Source organism: Hemicordylus capensis, chromosome 1 (genome assembly GCF_027244095.1).
Source record: "Hemicordylus capensis ecotype Gifberg chromosome 1, rHemCap1.1.pri, whole genome shotgun sequence".
In the NCBI taxonomy this organism is placed as follows: Eukaryota; Metazoa; Chordata; class Lepidosauria; order Squamata; family Cordylidae; genus Hemicordylus; species Hemicordylus capensis.
Window position 1 is genome coordinate 412,542,873 of NC_069657.1, and position 19,594 is coordinate 412,562,466.

The following is a 19,594-nucleotide window of genomic DNA, read 5'->3' on the forward strand; positions in this document are numbered from 1 at the left end:
GTCACTCTCTTCCCCAGTTTGGAGAGATCTTTTTGGAGCACCTCACAATCTATTTTGGGTTTCACTACCCTGAAGAGTTTAGTGTCATCTGCAAAGTTGGCCAGTTCACTGCTACCCCAACTTCTAGATCATTTCTGAGCAAGTTAAAGAGCACTGGTCCCAGTACGGATCCCTGGGGGACGCCACTTCTTACTTCCCTCCATTGTGAAAACTGTCCATTTATTCCTCCCTTGTTTCCTGTCCTTCAACCAGTTACCAGTCTACACATGAACCTGTCCCCTTACCCCATGATTGCTAAGTTTAAGCAAGAGCTTTTGGTGGGGAAAAGTCAAAAGCTTTTCAGAAGTCTAAGTATACAATGTCAACCGGATCACCTTTGTCCATGTGCTTGTTGACACTCTCTAAAAGACCCTTGCAGAAACCATGCTGGTTGTCCTTCAACAAGGCCTTTTCTTCTCTATGTTTAACATTTTTGTCCTTAATTATACTTTCCATCAATTTAACTGGCACCAAAGTTAAGCTGACCAGCCTGTAGTTTCCCAGATTCCCCTGGATTCCTTTTTGAAAATCGGAGCTTCATTGGCTACTTTCCAGTTGTCTGGTACAGAGCCTGATTGTAGGGACAAGTTACATATTATTGTTAGGAGCTCAGCAATTTCACATTTGAGTTCCTTTAGAATTCTCGGGGGGTGGATGCCATCTGGCCCTGGTGATTTGTTCAATTTTAGTTTTTCAAGACGGTTTAGAACATCTTCCCTCATCACCACAAATTGGCCCAGCTCTTCAGCCTTCTGTACAGCTCAGTTCTTGTGAGGGTATATGGTCAGTATTCTCCATTGTGAAGACAGATGCAAAGCACTAATTCAGCTTTTCTGCAATTTCCTTATCCTTAATTATCCTTTTCACATCCTCATCATCTAAGGGTCAAATTGCCTTCCTAGCAGGTTTTCTGCAGCTGATATATTTAAAGAAGCTTTTGTTATTCCCCTTGACACATATGCTCCTCTGTTTGCATCCCTTATTGTCTCCTTGCAATTCTTTTGCCAGTTTTATGTTTTATGTTATGTTTTATGTTCGTATATATGCTAAATTGGATCAAACTATGGTCATAAGCACATAAGAACAGCCCTGCTGGATCAGGCTCAAGGCCCATCTAGGCCAGCATCCTGTTTCACACAGTGGCCCACCAGATGCTGCTGGAAGCCTACAGGCAGGAGTTGAGGGCATGCCCTCTCTCCTGCTGTTACTCCCCTGCAACTGGTACTCAGATGCATCCTGACTCTGAGGCTGGAGGTGGCCTATAGCCCTCCGACTAGTAGCCATTAATAGACCTCTCCTCCATGAAGTTATCCAAACCCCTCTTAATGGCATCCAGGCTGCTGGCTGTCACCGCATCTTGTGGCAGAGAATTCCACAAGTTGATTATGCGTTGTGTGAAAAAATACTTCTGTTTGTTGGCCCTAAATTTCATGGCAATCAATTTCATGGGATGACCCCTAGTTCTAGTGTTATGGGAGAGGGAAAAGAATTTCTCTCTATCCACTTTCTCCACACCATACATGATTTTATAGACCTCTATCATATCTCCCCGTAATCTTCTTTTTTCCAAACTAAATAGCCCCAGGTGTTGTAGCCTTGCCTCATAAGAAAGGTGCTCTAGGCTCTTGATCATCTTGGTTGCCCTCTTCTGCACCTTCTCCAGTTCTACAATGTCCTTCTTTAGATGTGATGAACAGAATTGTAGGCAGTGCTCCGGGTGTGGCTGCACCATATCTTGTATAAGGGCATTATAATATTAGCAGTTTTATTTTCAGTCCTCTTCCTAATGATCCCTTGAAGGGAACTGGCCTTTTTCACAGCTGCTCCATATTGAGTCAACATTTTCAACGAGCTGTCCACCATGACCCCAAGAGCTTTCTCCTGGTCAGTCACTGACAGCTCAGATCCCATCAGTGCATACTTGAATTTGGGGGTTTTCGTCCCAATGTGCATCACTTTACACTTGCCAACAATGAAACACAATTGCCATTTTGTCACCCACTCACCCATTTTGGAGAGATCCTTTTGGAACTCCTCACAACCCATTTTGGATTTCACTACCCAGAAGAGTTTGGTATCATCTGCAAATTTGGCCACCTTGCTGCTTACCCCTACTTCTAGATCATAAATTGAAAAGCACCAGTCCCAGTACAGATCCCTGGGGGACCCCACTTCTTACTTCCCTCCATTGTGAAAACTCTCCATTTATCCCTACCCTCTGTTTCCTGTCCTTCAACCAGTTAGCAATCCAAACATGTTCTTGTCCCCTTATCCCATGACTGCTAAATTTCCTCAAGAGTCTTTGATGAGGAACTTTGTCGAAAATGTTTTGGAAGTCCAGGTATACTATGTCAACTGGATCACCTTGATCCACACACTTGTTGACACTCTCAAAGAACTCCAGAAGGTTTGTGAGGCAAGATTTACCTTTGCAGAAGCCATGTTAGTTCTCTCCCAGCAGGGCCTGTCTTTCTGTGTGCTTTACAATTTTATCCTTGAAGATGCTTTCCATCAATTTGCCTGGAACAGACGTTAAGCTAACTGGTCTGTAATTTCCCGGATCACCCCAGATTGCTTTTTGAAAATCAGTGTTACATTTTCTACTTTCCAGTCCTCCAGCACAGAGCCTGATTGCAGGGATAAGTTATATATTTTAGCAAGGAGGTCGGCAATTTCACATTTGAGTTCTTTAAGGACTCTTGGATGGATGCCATCTGGTCCTGGAGATTTGCTAGTTTTCAGTTTTTCAAGACAGTTTAGAACATCATCACTTGTCACTTCTATCTGACTCAGTTCTTTAGCTTCCATCCCCGAAAAGCCTGTTTCAGGAATAGGTCTATGCTCAGTATCCTCTGCAATGAAGACGGACACAAAGAACTCACTGCCAGTGGTTCTACATCTCACACCAGGTCCTGGGAACCACTCAAGATCAACTCCAAGATCATTTTCTCTCAGGTTGTTTCCGCAACCAACTCTTCTAAAGTACAGTCAATTAGTATCTGGCCTCTCTGTCATTACCTGAATGTGAATTTACCCACTCTATGTTTGGGTAATTGAAGTCACCCATTATTACAGCTCTGTCTCTTTTTGGCGCCTCTCTTATTTGCTTCTCCAAATCCAGGACACTCTCAGCATTTGGATTGGGAGGGCGATAGCACATCCCTAGTAACACATTTCCTTTCAGTCCTCGTATTGTCACCCATAATGATTCAGCGGAGGACTCTGGTCCTCCTAGGTTTTCTTGCTTGTTGGAACCTATCCCTTAGTTAATATAAAGTGCTACTCCAGCCCCAATCCTCCCTTCCCTGTCTTTTCTGTGGAATTTCTATCCAGGAACAACAATGTCCCACTGGTTCTCGCCATTCCATCAGTTTTCCATTATGCCCACAATATTTATGCTTTCATTATCAACCAAGCACTCCAGCTCACCCATCTTGGCTTGGAGGCTTCTGGCATTGGTATATAAACACCTATACGCCAAGTCTCTTACCTGGCATTGGCATGTGCTTTCTCCCTTACTATTATTTGACCTTTTTGACCAGCTGTAATGTTTTTCTGTCTGCTCTACTCCTGGCTCTGCTCTGTCCCCTTCATGTTTATCCAAAACATTTGCACCCTCACACCTTAGTGGATTTTGCTTGCCAAACCAGATACCACCCAATTCCTGTTGGCAATCCCCCAGGTATCATGTTAAAAGCTGCTCTGCAATATTTTATATTTTAAGCTCCAGCAGTCTGATTCCATTGTGGTTTACGTGAAGCCCATCTCTTTTGTACAGGCTTCACATGCCCCAAAATGTATCCTACTGCCTAAGAAATCTAAACCCCTCCTCCCCGCACCATTGTCTCAACCACACATTGAGACCCTCAGCTCCGCCTGTCTCACTGGCTCTGTGCATGGAACAGGTAGCACTTCAGATAACAATATCCTGGACCAATATGCTACAAGAAGCCTAAATTTGGCTTCCAGGACCTCCAAAATGCGTCTCCCAACATCATTGGTGCCGACATGCACCACAATAGCTGACTCCTCCCCAGCACTGCCTAACAGCCTACCTAGACACTGTGTGATGTCTGCAACCTTCACACCAGGCAGACAAGTCACTGTGGGGTCTCATGCGTGCCACAAACCCATCTCTCTATGCCCCCAATAATTGAATCACCCACTACTAGGAGGCCCCAACCCCCTGGAGGAGTATTCTCTGTGTGAGAGGATGTGGGGTGCATCACCCAAGCAAGGGGTCCTGTCTAAGGAAGCCTGCCCCTGTTCCTCAGACTGACATCCTCCTTCCCTGAGACCTTCATTCTCCATGACAGCAGAGGAGCTGTCCACCTGGGAGTGGGATGCTTCCATCACATCCCTGAGGGTCTTACCCACACAGCTCTCTGCTTCCCTGAGCTTCCCTAGGTTGGCCACCTTGGCTTCAAGGGAACAGACTTGTTCCCTGAGAGCCAGGAGCTCTTTACCCCAAGCACACCCCCATGACTTCTGCTGCTCAGGCAGACAGTCATACATGCAACACTCTGTGCAATACACTGAGAAGCACCCCCTCCCCTACTAGCATCCTACCTTCATAACAGGTTTGATTGGCTAATTAGAATGTATAGCACTTGTTTACTTGAAAGCTAGGTCTTAGGTGCAGTTGTCAGCCAATTAAGGGTTTTAAGCTCTGTCCCCAAAGAAAATTACAAAAGTGGGGTAGTACTCACCTTCTCCTTGTCCTGGGTGTCTCCTTTGCTATAAAGGGGAAACCTTTATTTTCATGATAAAGGGGAACCACTTGTGTACTTCGCTGCACACTTCCCACCAAACTCCTGCTAAACTCCTGCAAAGCAACTTTGATATCTGTTGGCAAACCTCTGTTAGCAAAGTTCCTCGGAGCAAAGCTCTTCTGGTGTGGCTCTTGACTTCACCAGAGATCCTTCCATACAATGCTTGATTGCATTTTCAATGTGTTGGTCCATACTTGGCCACCAAAAACTTTCTCTGATTTGCCTTTTAGTCAAGCTCATGCCCAGGTGACCTTCGTGGGCAGTTTTGATCACTTTTGCTTGCAAGGAGGTTGGCAAAATGAAATGATTAGTCTTCAGCACTAGCTCATTGAGAAGAGATACCTCATTCACTATGTGCATGTGTGGTTGAAGATGTTCAGGTACCTTTTTTTCATGTGGCCATCCATTAGTTATGTAAGGTTTAATAAGCACTTGATCAGCACTGAGGGCTGCTTTCCATTCAGAAGACATGATCACTCCACGTGTGAATGAAGCTATCTGCGCAATCACTACTCCTTCATCCACATCTTCTGGGCTCTCCATTTTTCCCGGAGGTGGAAGTCAAGATAAACAATCTGCAATTCTATTCTGAAGAGCTGGAAGTTATTCCACCTAGAAATCAAAATCCATAAGTCTAGTGATCTATATGACTATTCTTGGGGTCACTCCACTTGATCCCCAAGTAGTAAATAAAGCAGATAGGGATTTATGGTCTGACTGTAAAGTGAATTTTCTGCCCCACAAGTAAGTCCTGAAGTGTTTCACCACCCAGAAACATGCTAGAGCTTCTTTTGCAATGACAGAATACATCTTCTCTGTATTAGTACTCTGGTAAGCAGTAAGCACTCTGCAAGCAAAGGCAAATAGCCTCTGCACATCCATGGACATGTATGACAGTGCCAGAAGTATCAGCAAAAACATCCAGAGAAATCAACAATCATATCATAGAACCACACTATCACCTCACGGACAGCTTCCTCAAGCCATTGGACATGCTTGGGCCACGCTGGGAGGGGAGTGGTGGATCCCGCAGCCATGCTGGCTGGGAAAGACCCTTACTACTTCTCTTGCCACCCCCTTCCATTTGATGCGAAACTGGGCTTGGTTCAGTTCAATCACAGACTGCACCATCCCTGATTCAGTTTGCGATCGAACTGACCTGGTTTGAGGCAAACCTGTTCATCATCGAACAGTTTGTTTATACCCTATGTGGCTCTGGTGCTTTCCGAATAGCTTTCAAGTCTTTTTTGGGATGAACACCACTCTGAGATATTGTGTGTCCCAAGTACATCACCGAGTGTGTGCAAAACTAACATTTCTCTGCAGAGATAATAAGTCCGTGTTGTTGGAGTTTTCTTAAGACTTCTGTCAGTTTAGCATCATACTCTTCAATGATTTTGCCATACACTAAAATGTCATCCTGGAAGTAGGTGATGCCGTCCATAGTCTCAAAAATTGCATGCATCATTTGTTGAAATACCAAAGCTGCAGAGGCTAATCCAAAACAGCAGCAGCAGCAGCACTTACATTTATATACTGCTTTATAGCCAGAGCTCTCTAAGCGGTTTACAATGATTTAGCATATTGCCCCCAACATTCTGGGTACTCATTTTACCGACCTCGGAAGGTTGGAAGGCTGAGTCAACCTTGAGCCCCTGGTCAGGATCGAACTTGTAACCTTCTGGTTACAGGGCAGCAGTTTTACCACTGTGCCACCAGGGGCTCCAAAAGGCAGTCATTTGTATTGAAAAAGACCCTCTGGGGTAATGAATGCTGTGTATTTGTGAGAACCTTTAAGCAGAGTAATTTGATGATAGGCTGAAGACAAATCCAAAGTTGTGAACACAGAGGCCTCTTTTCAGAGTATGCTGCATTTCATTGATATTGGGTAATGGATAACAATACACTACCATGTTGAAGTTCACATCTCTTAAATCTATGAGCATTTGAAGTGTACCAATTGATTTCTGTACAAGAACTATTTATTTATTTATTTATTATGTATTTATTTAACTTGTATACTGCCCAAACTTTTGTCTCTGGGTGGTTAACAATAACATAAAAACAATTAAAACAAATATAAAAGGTTAAAACAGTTTAACAATTTAAAAACAGTATAAAATTAAAACAGTATAAAATTAAAACTACAAATTTAAAAAGCTGAAAAAGCTTGGGTGAAGTGGTTCTTCAGATGTTTTTAAAAAATAGAGGGATGAAAGAGACAATGGAAGAGACCCATTCTGATGAATCAACAGGCTCCATGATGTCAGCATGCTATAGTCTTAAGCATAATGTGATGGGTGTGTTCCTCAATTTGTGTTGTATAGGTATTTCATTTGCCTTCATCTGAATTATACCTTTGAAATGTATAACAGTGCCAGAAGTATCAGCAAAAACATCCAGAGAAATCAGCAATCATATCAGCTTATGGATGTTCCATCATCTGTAATATGAGTTCCATGATATTTGGGTCTAACACTATCTGTAGATCTTTCTGATGTTTCCAGCCCAGTATTGAGACTCCTCCTTTTTGCACTTTCCCTTCTGCAGTACATCCTTTCTATTCCAGGACAGCAATGACATATCCATTTATGGCAATAGAGGAACCTCCATATCCCCATGGGTGGATGTCTGAAGGCTGCAAGTGCAGATCTGATGTATTAAGTAGGGATGCGCGAATCAATTCAGGTACAAAATGATTTATATCCGAATCTGACTGATTCTGGCAATTTGCAGACAGAATAAATTGCCCCTGTTTTCAATTGCCGAGATTCGGGTACAAAACACATCATCCAGATTTGGAACAGAAAAATTTGAAAATTCAGACCTTCATTTTGTGGCCAAAGTGGGTTGGGTGGTAGTGCCCAATGGGTGGAAGCTACCACCCAAATTTCAAAGAAATTGGGCAAAGGGGTGATTTTTAAAAAAGGTTTGTGTGTCTAAACTTTTTCCCATAGAGACTAATGGGGATTTTATCAGGCTTATAACTCCATGGGGGGGGGGCACCAGCATGGCCCAGAGTGGGTTGTGGTGGGTGGTAGTGCCCAATGAGTGCAAGGAAGCTACCACCCAGATATCAAAGAAGTTGGGCAAAGGGGTGATTTTTAACAATGTTTTAAAGCTGGCATGTCTTTGTGGCAGATTCGGGGCAGAAAAGGGGTTCCGGGGGCAGAAGAGTAGGTCAGGTGGTAGAACCTCAATGGCTGCCTGTTACCACTCAGATTTCTAATAAATTGGTGAAAGGGGTGATTGAAGTTGGTGCATCTTTAAGCTTTCCCCCCATAGGGAATAATGGGGATTTCAGCAGCCCCATAACTCCACTTGGGGGGCACCAGGCTGGCCCAGAGCAGGTTGTGGTGAAGTGCACTTAGGGCAACAACCACCCCCAAAACCACAAGCCCATGGGGCACTTTGTTGTTTTCAATGTCTGAGGTGTACTGAGAGTAGATTCTCTGGTAGGAAATGAGAGTGGATTCTTTCTAAGTTCATTGGTGGATTCCCCTATCACTGCACATCTTTGTTCATTCATAATCTTCTTTGCTGCAAAATGATGAATGATAAAATTTGCTGGTTAATCAATTTGAAATAAGTTGGTCTCCTTGAAAATGTTTTGATTTTCATTATTGGAGAAATTTCCCATTCACCTCTACTGTAATTGTCAAGTAAAAACCCAACATAGATATTCATTAGTTGTCTAAGAGCTTCTGGTCAGTAACAGTAAATTTAGCAAGTAGAGCTGAGAGATGAGATGCAACATTTGGGATGGGAAGAGTCAGGTCGGAAGATCTGGAGAGTAATGACAGCTCTGTGCCACTTGATTAGTAGCACAGCTTTGCCATCAGAAGAGGTCATATTCCAGGCCTTCTGCCCAGTGGATGAAATCCACAGTCTATCCAACCAGAAGAGAAAAGCAGGAAGGGAATGGATGCTGTGAGGGCTTCTTGGGACACCATGTGGATCATCTGGAAACAGACTCAGCAGGATTCCCAAGATTACTTGGCAGAAAAGAAATGCTTTATTTTCCATAGTCTGACATGGATACATTGGTCTTCTTCAACAGTCTGACAGTACCCTATATATGAGCTAGCATACGGAAATACCCTCTTTCTTTGATCCTTCCCGTGCAGCTTTTCCTGATACTATACATGCAACTTCATGCTTTCCTTCATAGATATCAAATTCGGTCATCACATGGGGTCTCCCAGAGAAACTACTTTGTGTATTTTTTTTTTTAAAGGCCAATTAACCATTTGTTTTGATAGAGTTTATGTGGAGATGTTGACTTTACAATCAAACCCATTAAAGCTGCAAACTTTCCAAAGGCATTGCGTGCTTCAGCTAATGCCACCAGCATGTGCTCTGCATGATTAATAGTGTTTATAAAGCAAGTAAAAGAATTTTGGAAGAATATAATATAAGAACATTCGTATAAGGGTGGTGTTTTTTTTTAAACTGAACATGATAAATACACAGTTGGCCTTTCCTTTCTTGACAAAGGCTATTTATGACGGGAGAAAAGTCAGAAATAAATTAGGCAAGCCATGTGATTTTTCTCATAAGGAAAAAAAATACTATGCGCTCGAGATTGCTCTTAGTCTGAACACAAAGTTCTGTGCTAAACATTTTCTAAGTTTGATTGATGTTGTTCATGCAGAGTTTTTACAGTAAAATATGTTGCTCTTTGGAAGTTCTGTGATTACCTGCATGTGGATGGTTGTGGCCCTATGGCGAAATTCATGTAGAACAGGTCTGTCAATGGCTATTAGTATTGATGGCTGTAGGTGAGGCTACCTCTAGGTACAGAGGTTTGATGCCTCTGAATACCAGTTGCAGGCAAACAACAACAGGAGAGGATCCATTCTCCTGCCTGCGAGCTTATTAGAGGCATCAGTGAGCCACTGTGGGAAGCACAATGCTGGACTAGATAGGCCTTGGGACTGATCCAGCCAAGTTCTTCTTATGTTATATATAACTCTTTAAAACACCAGAATGGACAATGAAGCATCAATAGGACGGGCCTTCTCCGTTGCTGCCCCGAGGCTTTGGAATGTGCTCCCTAGTGCAATAAGAGCTTCCCCATATCTGACATCCTTTAAAAAGTCCTTAAAGACGCATTTCTTCACCCAGGCTTTTAAATGATATTGTTTTGAATGTTATTTTTAGAATATTGTTTTTAAAATTTAAAATTGTGTTTTACATTTCTTGCTTTTAAATTTTTGTTTTGTTTTGTTTTCGTTTTTAATTATGTTTTACTTTTTAATCTTGTTGTAAACCGTCCAGAGATGTAAGTTTTGGGCAGTGTAAAAATATGATAAAATAAAATAAAATAAAATCCATTGAGCTCAACATTCTGCTTACACATAGTATCAGATGAGGATACGATTATTCCACCAGAATCCACCAGCATGGCATGCTGATGATCTGAGCAAGCTTTGGCCCACTTTGGTCTGAAGTGAAGTGCTTTCTGGGGTTGAAGGTGAGCCAAAGTGCTCCAAAGTTGACTGCTCCAAAGGTCAATGGTCCCCAAAACAAAGCAGGGCTGCTTCTCAAGCGCTATTCAGATAACTGTTCTCTGTGAATGAATGGAGGAGGGGCAACAGTCAGATTATGGCAGTGAGTGCTGCCCCGGACTTCCATGTGTAAACCATGCTTTGTGCACAAATCATGCTGGTGTGGAAGGTGTATGTGTGTATATGTGGTCTGAGACCTTGCATTTTGCTGACTTCTAAATTGTACAAACAGAGCCTATGTATACACATTGAATGCTCAAAGGCCTTCTGCATAAGCTACAATCTATGTGCAGAGGTTGTGGGTTGGACATGCTACTATGATCCCAACCCCTCAGAGAGAGAGAGAGAGAGAGAGAGAGAGAGGAGTATCTAGAGGGAAAGGGAAATTGTGCTTTGGCTATTAACCAACAGAATGAAACTTCAGGTAGGTACTATCTATCTATCTATCTATCTATCTATCTATCTATCTATCTATCTATCTATCTATCTATTTAGAAGATTCATGCCCCACTTTCCTTACAGACTCAAGGAAGTTGACAACAAAGCATGAAAATACAGCATTTTTAATGCCAATGGAAACAATGCCACTTCATAGCATTTTATTTTGGTGCTCCACTTACTTACTTACTTATTCAATTTATATACCGCCTAGTATAAAAATTTCAAGTCGGTGTACAGAATTAAAGCATAATTAAACAGAATTAAAACACAAAATATAATATAAAACATTTAAAATTCATTTTAAAAATCATAATAGATAAAAACACATTAAAATTTAAAAGTTTAGTCTCAGTTGAAGACCTGGGAAAATAGGTATGTCTTCAGGGTCCTCCTAAAAACAGACAGAGAAGGAGATGCTTTTATTTCAGCAGGGAGCGCGTTCCAAATCCCTGGGGCTGGGGCATCCACAGAGAAGACCCGGTCCCGAGTTGCCACCAAACGAGTTGGCAGCAACCGTAATCAGACCTCTCCTGATGATCTTAATAGGCAACAGGGTTCACGGCAGTGAAGGCGCTCTCTTAAGTACCCTGGACCAAAACTGTTAAGGGCTTTATAGGTAATTACCAGCACTTTGTATTTCATTCAGAAACATAGCAGCAGCCAGTGAACTTAGTGGCTCCTTCATTACAGAGACAGCTCCATCTGCTTTTGTTTGAATTTCCAGTCTAGGAGATTCTTACCAGTGTCATCCACATGTCACAAGGCACTAGTCTTCTTCGATGGAGTTACAATGGCTGGTTGGGAGTCGGGTAGCATGAGGTGGGTTGCTGGGCCCCTGACAGGCAGATGGAACCAGACTGATCATCTTCCTTCAGACACTGGTGCCCAGGATGAGGCCCCAGGTCCAATTTAAGGAGAGGCAAAGTAGGCACTGGCCTTTGGTGGCAAAATTTGAGGAGCGGCAAATTTTGCCAACTCTGGGGGTGAGGGGAAAGTCCCCCCTTTCTTCTTCTAAAAATTGCTACTGTGCAGCGGGATGGGGGCAGCAAAGGCTACATAGCGGAGGCTGTGGGGAGGGGAGGGGAGGAGAAATTCCCCCTTTTACCTTTAAAGCAACATAGGAAACTGCCATATACTGAGTCAGACCATTGGTCTATCTAGCTCAGTATTGTCTTCACAGACTGGCAGCGGCTTCTCCAAGGTTGCAGGCAGGAGTCTCAGCTCTATTTTGGAGAAGCCAGGGAGGGAACCTGAAACCTTCTGCTCTTCTCAGAGCAGCTTCATCCCCTGAGGGGAATATCTTGCAGTGCTCACACATCAAGTCTTCCATTCAGATGCAACCAAGGCAGACCCTGCTTAGCTATGGGGACAAGTCATGCTTGCTACCACAAGACCAGCTCTCCTCTCCTGCCCAACCGCTGCCCAACAGGGTGGCGAGAGAGAGCAAATTCCAGCTCCCCTCCTCCCTCCCTCCCTCCCAAATGACTGCATGCCCCCATCTGTAGTCCATTATCGGCCTTTCTACACATGTGAGGAGAAAGGTCCCAAACGGGCTGCAGATGGGGGCTTGCAGTCATTTGGAAGGGAGGAGGGGAGCTGGTAGGAGCTCTTCCTTGCCACCCAGCTGCACAGAGACGTTGCTTTAAAGGTAAAAGGGGGAACTTTCCCCTCACCCCACCACCATCCTCCTCGCTGCAGCCGCTGCCATCCCATCCCGCCACACAGTGGAGTTTAAAAATAATAGGGGAAACTTTCTCCTCACCCCTGCCCCTGCCACCATTGTGCAGCCTTCACTGTCCCCATCCCGCCACACAGTGGTGATTTTAAGAAGAAAAAGGGGAGGACTTTCCCCTCACCACCCCTACCCTCACTGCAGCGGTGGGGATGGCAAATCCTTGGCCACCTATGGGTGGCAAAAGGCTTAATCTGCCCGTTAGATAGGGATGTGCACGAACCAGTCCGGAGGCCATGTTGGAGGCCTCCGGACCGGTTCGGAGCCGGACCGGTCCGGCGGTCCAGCACTGGGGGGGGGGTCTACCTTTAAGGGCGGGGGGGTAGAACTTACCCCTCCCGCCGCTCTTCCCCCTCCGGCGCTGTAGTTTATAGTGAAGTTTTTGGGGCGGCAGCATTCCTCGCTGCCGCCCCTGCCCCCGTCGTCGCCTGGAAGCCTTTGTAATAGCATCACGCATGCGCGCGTGGCGGCGCATGCACGCCTGTTGCCGCCATGCGCGCGCGCCGCCTACGTCACATGCACGCTGCGTGTGACGTAGGCGGCACGCGCCACCACGTGCACATGTGTGCTGCTATTACAAAGGCTTCCAGGCGACGACGGAAGCAGGGGCGGCAGCGAGGAATGCTGCCGCCCCAAAAACTTCGTTATAAACTACAGCGCCGGAGGGGGAAGAGTGGCGGGAGGGGTAAATTCTACCCCCCCTCCCTTAAAAGTAGACCCCCCCTCGGTGCTGGTCCGGACCGGTCCGGACCATGCACATCCCTACTGTTAGACCCCTAGCTCAGCTCTCCTCAGCCGGCCAGGGGCACAGCTACAATTGAACGGGGGTGGGGGCAAATGTCCCTGGGCCCCTCAGGGACAGGGCTCTCCTTCTCTGCTCTCCCCTTTGTGCCCCTCTGAATAAAAAGGTGGGTTAAGACTACTTTATTGTGTAACAGGAAGAGATCAACAAAGGTACAGGCAGGAAGAAGGAAGGGACTCTGCCTCCAATTAAGAGCACTATTAGCGAATGCTAGTGCCACCTACTGGCTGGACATATCACAACAACATTTCCACACAGTGGGGGTGCAGGGCCCATCGTCACATTTTGTCCCAGGGCTCACTCCAACCTTGCTACGCCCCTGAAGGGTGACCACGATTTCTCAAATCCTCCCAATCAAATCCTTTTGTTGAAGCCGCTGGCCCACATGATGAGGAAAATTACTCAGAGAAGTCAATTGAAATCAAAAGAAGTTTAATTTCTGTTGCTGGTGTCTACCTTTTGTTTCTTTTCAGATTGTGAGCCTTTTGGGGACAGGGAACCATATTTTTTATTTCGTTTTCTGTGTAAATGGCTCCATGACCTTTTTGTTGTTGTTGGGAAGCAGTATATAAATATTTACAATTATATATCTAAAAATGAAAATGAACCCTAAGTCTCTTTTTCATTCCTATTCTCCTGAACCAAACTACCTTTGTCACTCTCCACTGAATGATTTATCATGAATCTAGTCTAAAAAAGACATGTGCATTTATGATTACAAGTTTATTCTCCAGATTTCCACTGAGCCAGTATTTGCGAATGATAGTCAAATCCTTTGGTTGTTAGGCCTGAGTTACCTGCCCTACTGATTTTAAAAGCCTCAAGGGAAGAACAAAAGCATCTATAAAGGCATTCTAATCTTTAACATAAGCTGGGGCTTTGACTGTAAAATGTATCTCATTTGGTCATCTTGGTTTTAAATGCAGGACCATTCCCTAAATCTATCACTTGCTGCAGCTGCTCTGTCCTTAGCACCTGTAGGTTTACCCCTGAGACACTCCAGACTTAACAAAAATATTTTATAGGCATCAGAACTTTCAAGATTTGTTTTTCAAGTAAATGTGCTTTTTTTGCACTTTCCTCCCCACATTAGACTTTCAGTCAGCCAGAGAGATACAACCCTTCAAAGTTCTGTAGAACAATTATCAAAAAGCCCTTTAACTGTAAAATCTGAAGTAAAAGAGCCTGAACTCCTTTCACCAAGAAATAACGAATAAAAATAGCAGAACCATTTAATGATCGTCTGATTCCTGCTTTAAAATCTGGGGCTCTTTTAAACAAAAACCTTAATTGCTCTTAATGAAGAAACAGATTTTTTTTTTTTTAAAGAATGAGCAGTAACTGAATCCTGTCCCCCAAGGAATTATTATTGTTTGGGCTTTGTATAATATTGGAGTGTTTCAGTTTCCTATGCCTTTTAAAAAAGATATAGTGGCCATCATCCATACTAGTACTTACTTCATGATTAAGCACCACTGAACTCTATTAGACAAGTTGGCCATGACTAACTTCAGTCATCAACATGATGTGTAGTGTTATGGCTGGCAATGTTCAGATATGGGAGAACAGAGTAGAGATGGCCATGTATCTTATATTTCTTACTACTCCTATATACAGCAGAGTCTTTTCACTGGCAAGGTTTGATGCTCTTCCATCAGCGGTTCTCAAGGGGCAGTTTAACAAGATCCTCCAAAACAACAGGTCTGTCTGTGCAGTACAGGAATCGTTGAGATCCTGGGATATATGTTATTGTACTACTCTATCTACTGCAATCTTAGAAGGAGTTTGATTCTCCCTTTGTAATATCATTTTATAGAACACTGATGAATTCAGGGGTGGAGCCACCATTGGGCAAACGGGTTCAAAGAACCTGGGCCACCGCCCCCAGGGGTCACACATCGTAGCCCCAGAAATACACCCCGCGTCTGACATCAGCCACAGAGGGCATTATTTCACTCCCAAACAGGGCCGTGCAGCCCCGTTTGGGACTGAAAGCCACTCCTGGCCTCACTGCCAATGCGATCTGCCTCCCAAACAGGGCTGCACAGCCCCATTTGGGAAGGAGACCACACCCCCGTGCCTGACATCAGATGAGGGGGTGTGGCTAGCCAGCCCTTTACATCTGACATAAGATGCAGGGTTGGGGCCAGGGGGCTGTGGCGGCAGCCGAACTTGGGTTGCCGTCAGCCTCCCTCCGCCACTGGATGAATTTTATTTACTATTTTTGTTGTCAAACATAAAGGAGTGACTTTAAATGTTGCTAAAATTTGTGTAGCTGCATGCAAGATATGCTAAGGATTGATTCAAGTCGTCTCCAATCTAGGATTGTTTAAATGGAGGTTATTGAGGTGCACGTGACCTTCTTTCCCGGGGGCGGGAAGGGCTGGGTGGAAAGCAGAATCAGTGCTACCTTCCTGCACACGCTCGTCACTGCTGCTTTGCTTGCTGTGTCACACTGCCACACGATTGCTGCTGTGGCGGACAGCACAGCAACTGAGAGGCCAGGGAAAGGACGCCTGGCCTCCAGAAAGCCCACAATGACCATGCTGCTCATACGGTGCATTGCAATCATTCTTGAGGCCAGGACACTCCTTCCCCTGGCCTCTATGGTAACACAGGCTGTCGGCAGCCTGACACGGAGCTACCAAAAGTCTGTGCTGCCACACCACTGGGTGGTGGGGTAGGAGGGCATAAATAAATGCAAATAAGTTACATTTATTTATGTATTAAATAAATAGATAAGTACATTCAAGGATGTACTTAGCTCTCTAACTGAAATAAAGTTGTTCAGCTTTAGCTGGATCGTGCCTTCTTTAATTGTATGGCAATGCCCAGTTTCATCAGATGACCAATAGCAATAGATGCAAAATGGGTAAACAAATCCATGCATTGAGGACTATTTAGGATAAACAAGAGTTACCAGCTGAGCTTATTCTGCCCACTCCCAGAAGCCTGCCTGGTTGCAACTGCATCTCCAGGCTTGGAAATTGCATTTTGGCTATGCTCAGGAGCTGCACCACAATGTGAATTCCCAGTCTATGTTATGCAGGTTGCATAGTTGGCAGTGGACTGGTCACCCCTAGGTTTGTCTGCAAGTCCCATAAACTGGAAAGGGGATTAGAGCCACGCTTCCTCTTTCTGTGAGGGGGCCTGGCTAAGCAGACTCCAGAACTGGCTACTGCAATTGTCTGGCATTCAAGATCATTTTGAACTTGGAATGAAATCTAAACTCCCCTCTTCCTCTTGCAAGAGAGATAACACCTGTTGTTAATGAAGCACTCAGGCTAGGAAGTGAAGGCAAGATTAGACAGCAGACTCCATTACAATAGGGATGAGTCAGTGATGTAACTTTGAAGAGGTGCCCATCAAAATTCTTGATAGAATTATTGGGAAGCCCTTCCCAGCACAGCATATTCTTTTAACGCACCTGCACACTCCAATTGTCCTCACAATCAGCCTTGAATGCCATAGGCAATTCACACACATTACTACCCTGGAAGGACTAAGACGCATTCCCCAAAAAAGGTTGTCTGGGCTCCCCTATTTAGCAGAGCAAGACAAAAGAAATGTGCCCTCAAGGCACATTTTGGGATATAAGTATCCCTAATTCCATATCTCATTGCCTCTCTCTCGGGACCCCATCAGATGGCAACAAGAGAAACTCCAGCAGACTACCTTGGTGTTCCCCTCTTCAGGGCAGGTGATATAGCCTCTTGCCCGGCTTCTTCAGGGCGGAACCTATCCCTTTCTCTTATTTCTGAAATTTTGCCCCTCTGTCTTAAAGTACCTCTCTAGCCTGCCTGGGAATTTACACATAATTTGGAACTTTAAGCTAAATGTGCCTTACAATAGTCTGTTTCTCAGCATATTTGTAGTGCCTTTAAACTAGGGCCACATAGTAATTTAGTCTGATTTTATTTTTAATAAACTCCTTATTTATTTAATTAAAACCTCTCTCTCAAGCCGATTTTCTTGAGTTCATATGCTTGCACAAATTAAAGCTGATTGGAACTGCCTCCCCTTTTGAGCTAAATTCCCTACATTCACCCGAACTGGGGGTTCTGACCAAACACCTCAAGGCAGTTCATCAACACAAGTTACCAAAGTAAGAATGAAAGATACAACTTTGCCATGCTAACCCTGTCTGTAAAACTTCCTGATGGATATGAAAAGGCTGGGGGAAAGGAGTGAACACTAGCTTGGAGACAAGGGAGAGTGAAGAGCGGGCAGAGGAAGACCTGAAGGAGGAAGCTCATGGGGAGCCCCAGCAGTGCAGCGAAGGAAATTGAGAGTGTTTTCTTCAAGAGAGTAACAGGGAAGAGGACCATGCCTGGACCAAGACATGAGAGTGATTCTACCTTGCAGGAGAAGCAGTTCAAAGACCCAGCATACCTCACGAGCATCCCTGCCTAGGGAAGCTTCCCAAGACGCCTCCACCTTCTACCTCAGCCTCTGTGTAGTGAAGATCTGAGAAGCCATGATGTAAATTGTCCTCTCCCGGAAGAAAACGGCTGCTTTCAACTTCTACAGCTGGGTTTGCATTTCCCAAACAAAGAGACAATCAGTAGAATACTCACACCGTATGGATACTCAGACACTTACTTGCCCCCAGAAGACAGTAAGTGAAAACCAGGGAACATTGCTGGGGAAACATGATCCCATCAGAAGGATGTGAAGCAATTGAACATGAGGTGAGGAAATTCCTTTCCCTACCTCTCCTTATAGCCCACACTCAGAATAATTAACAAAACTACCCTGTTAGGGAAACCAGACCCTTTTGGAGCATGGGAGTATCCATTTCCATGTTACATTCCTATTGCTGCCTACAATGGGCAGCAATAGGCAAGCTCATGAAGCTCTTTGACTTCCATACCTGACAGTGGGAAATCTCCACTTGTCTTTGAGGGGCTGCCCATGTCTAGTTATACAAGAGAGAGGGTGTCTGCTTTCCATAGTGCAAAACCCAATCATCATTCTTGCCCCAGCCAAGAGAAACACACGCTAATTTGTTCATGTCTGCAGCATAGTTTTTTCCACCAGCACTATTTCACACAGCTTTTATTTTCAGATCTTGGAGATACTCATGACGGCAGCTCGAACCACTCAGGCTGACACTGAAACAATCATGTTACCATATCAATGAGGGGGCAATCATTTTCTCAACCATCCAGCCCAGCACCAAATTGTGCCCCTTCCCTTTCCTCCCCTTTATCTTTCCCCTATTAAAAGCACCTTCCCCATCCATATTTTAGGCAGCCAGTGTTGTGTGGTAGTTAGAGCATTGGACTAGGACTAGGAAGGCATAAGTTCAAATCTTTGTTCAGCCATTAAACCCACTGGGTGATTCTGGGCCAGTCAATCATCTCTCAGCCTAACCTACCTCACAGAGTTATTGTGAGGATAAACATAACCATGTACACCACCTCTGGGCTCCTTGGAGGAAGAGTGGGAAACACAAGTATGTATGTATGTATGTATGTATGTATGTATGTATGTATGTATGTATGTATGAATAAATAAACAAACAAATAAATAAATAAATTTCCCTCCCTCCTCTCCAATATCTCCTTTTTTTCCCCTGTCAGGAAGGGAAGAGGAAAAGCAGCATGGTGCCATTTCACCTTCCTTTGCCTGCAGACCATCCATGAGAAGGTCCTGGATGTATTCCTCAGCCACCCCTAAGAAGTGGCCCACAATCTGCTGCCTGAAGTAGCCTGCTTCACCCTGCTTCATGGTAGGACCAGCTCTGATTTTAGCTGGACCCTGTCATATAACAATGGTACTATAGGAGCATATCATACAATTTTCACAGAAAGCAAAAATGTGTCATGGAATGCTATGTCTTCTCCAACCAAAGCATGGAAGTCCGTGTATGTCCATAAGATTGTGCTGAACATATGGACCTGCCTTATACTGAATAGAACTGCTGGTCCATCTAGCTCAGTATGGTTTACTCTGACTGGCAACAGTTCTATAGGGTTAAAGACAGAAATTTCTCTCAGCTCTAACCGGAGATGCCAGGGATTGAACCTGGGACCTTCTGCATGCAAAGCAGATGTTCTACAACTGAGCTACGGACACAGCCCCTAACTGGACATGAGTGTTACATGTGTACAATCCTTCTTCTTGTGCTTGGAATTAGACCTCCTTTGAGGAAGAGATTGCATCTCTGCAGTTACATTATTTATAGCTTTTATTGCAGTGCAAGGGGAAACTTCACATGTGCATCTCAATATTGTGGCCTTATAATATCACAGTTATAAAACATCCTGGAATTTACTAGTTTGCCTCTCTACCC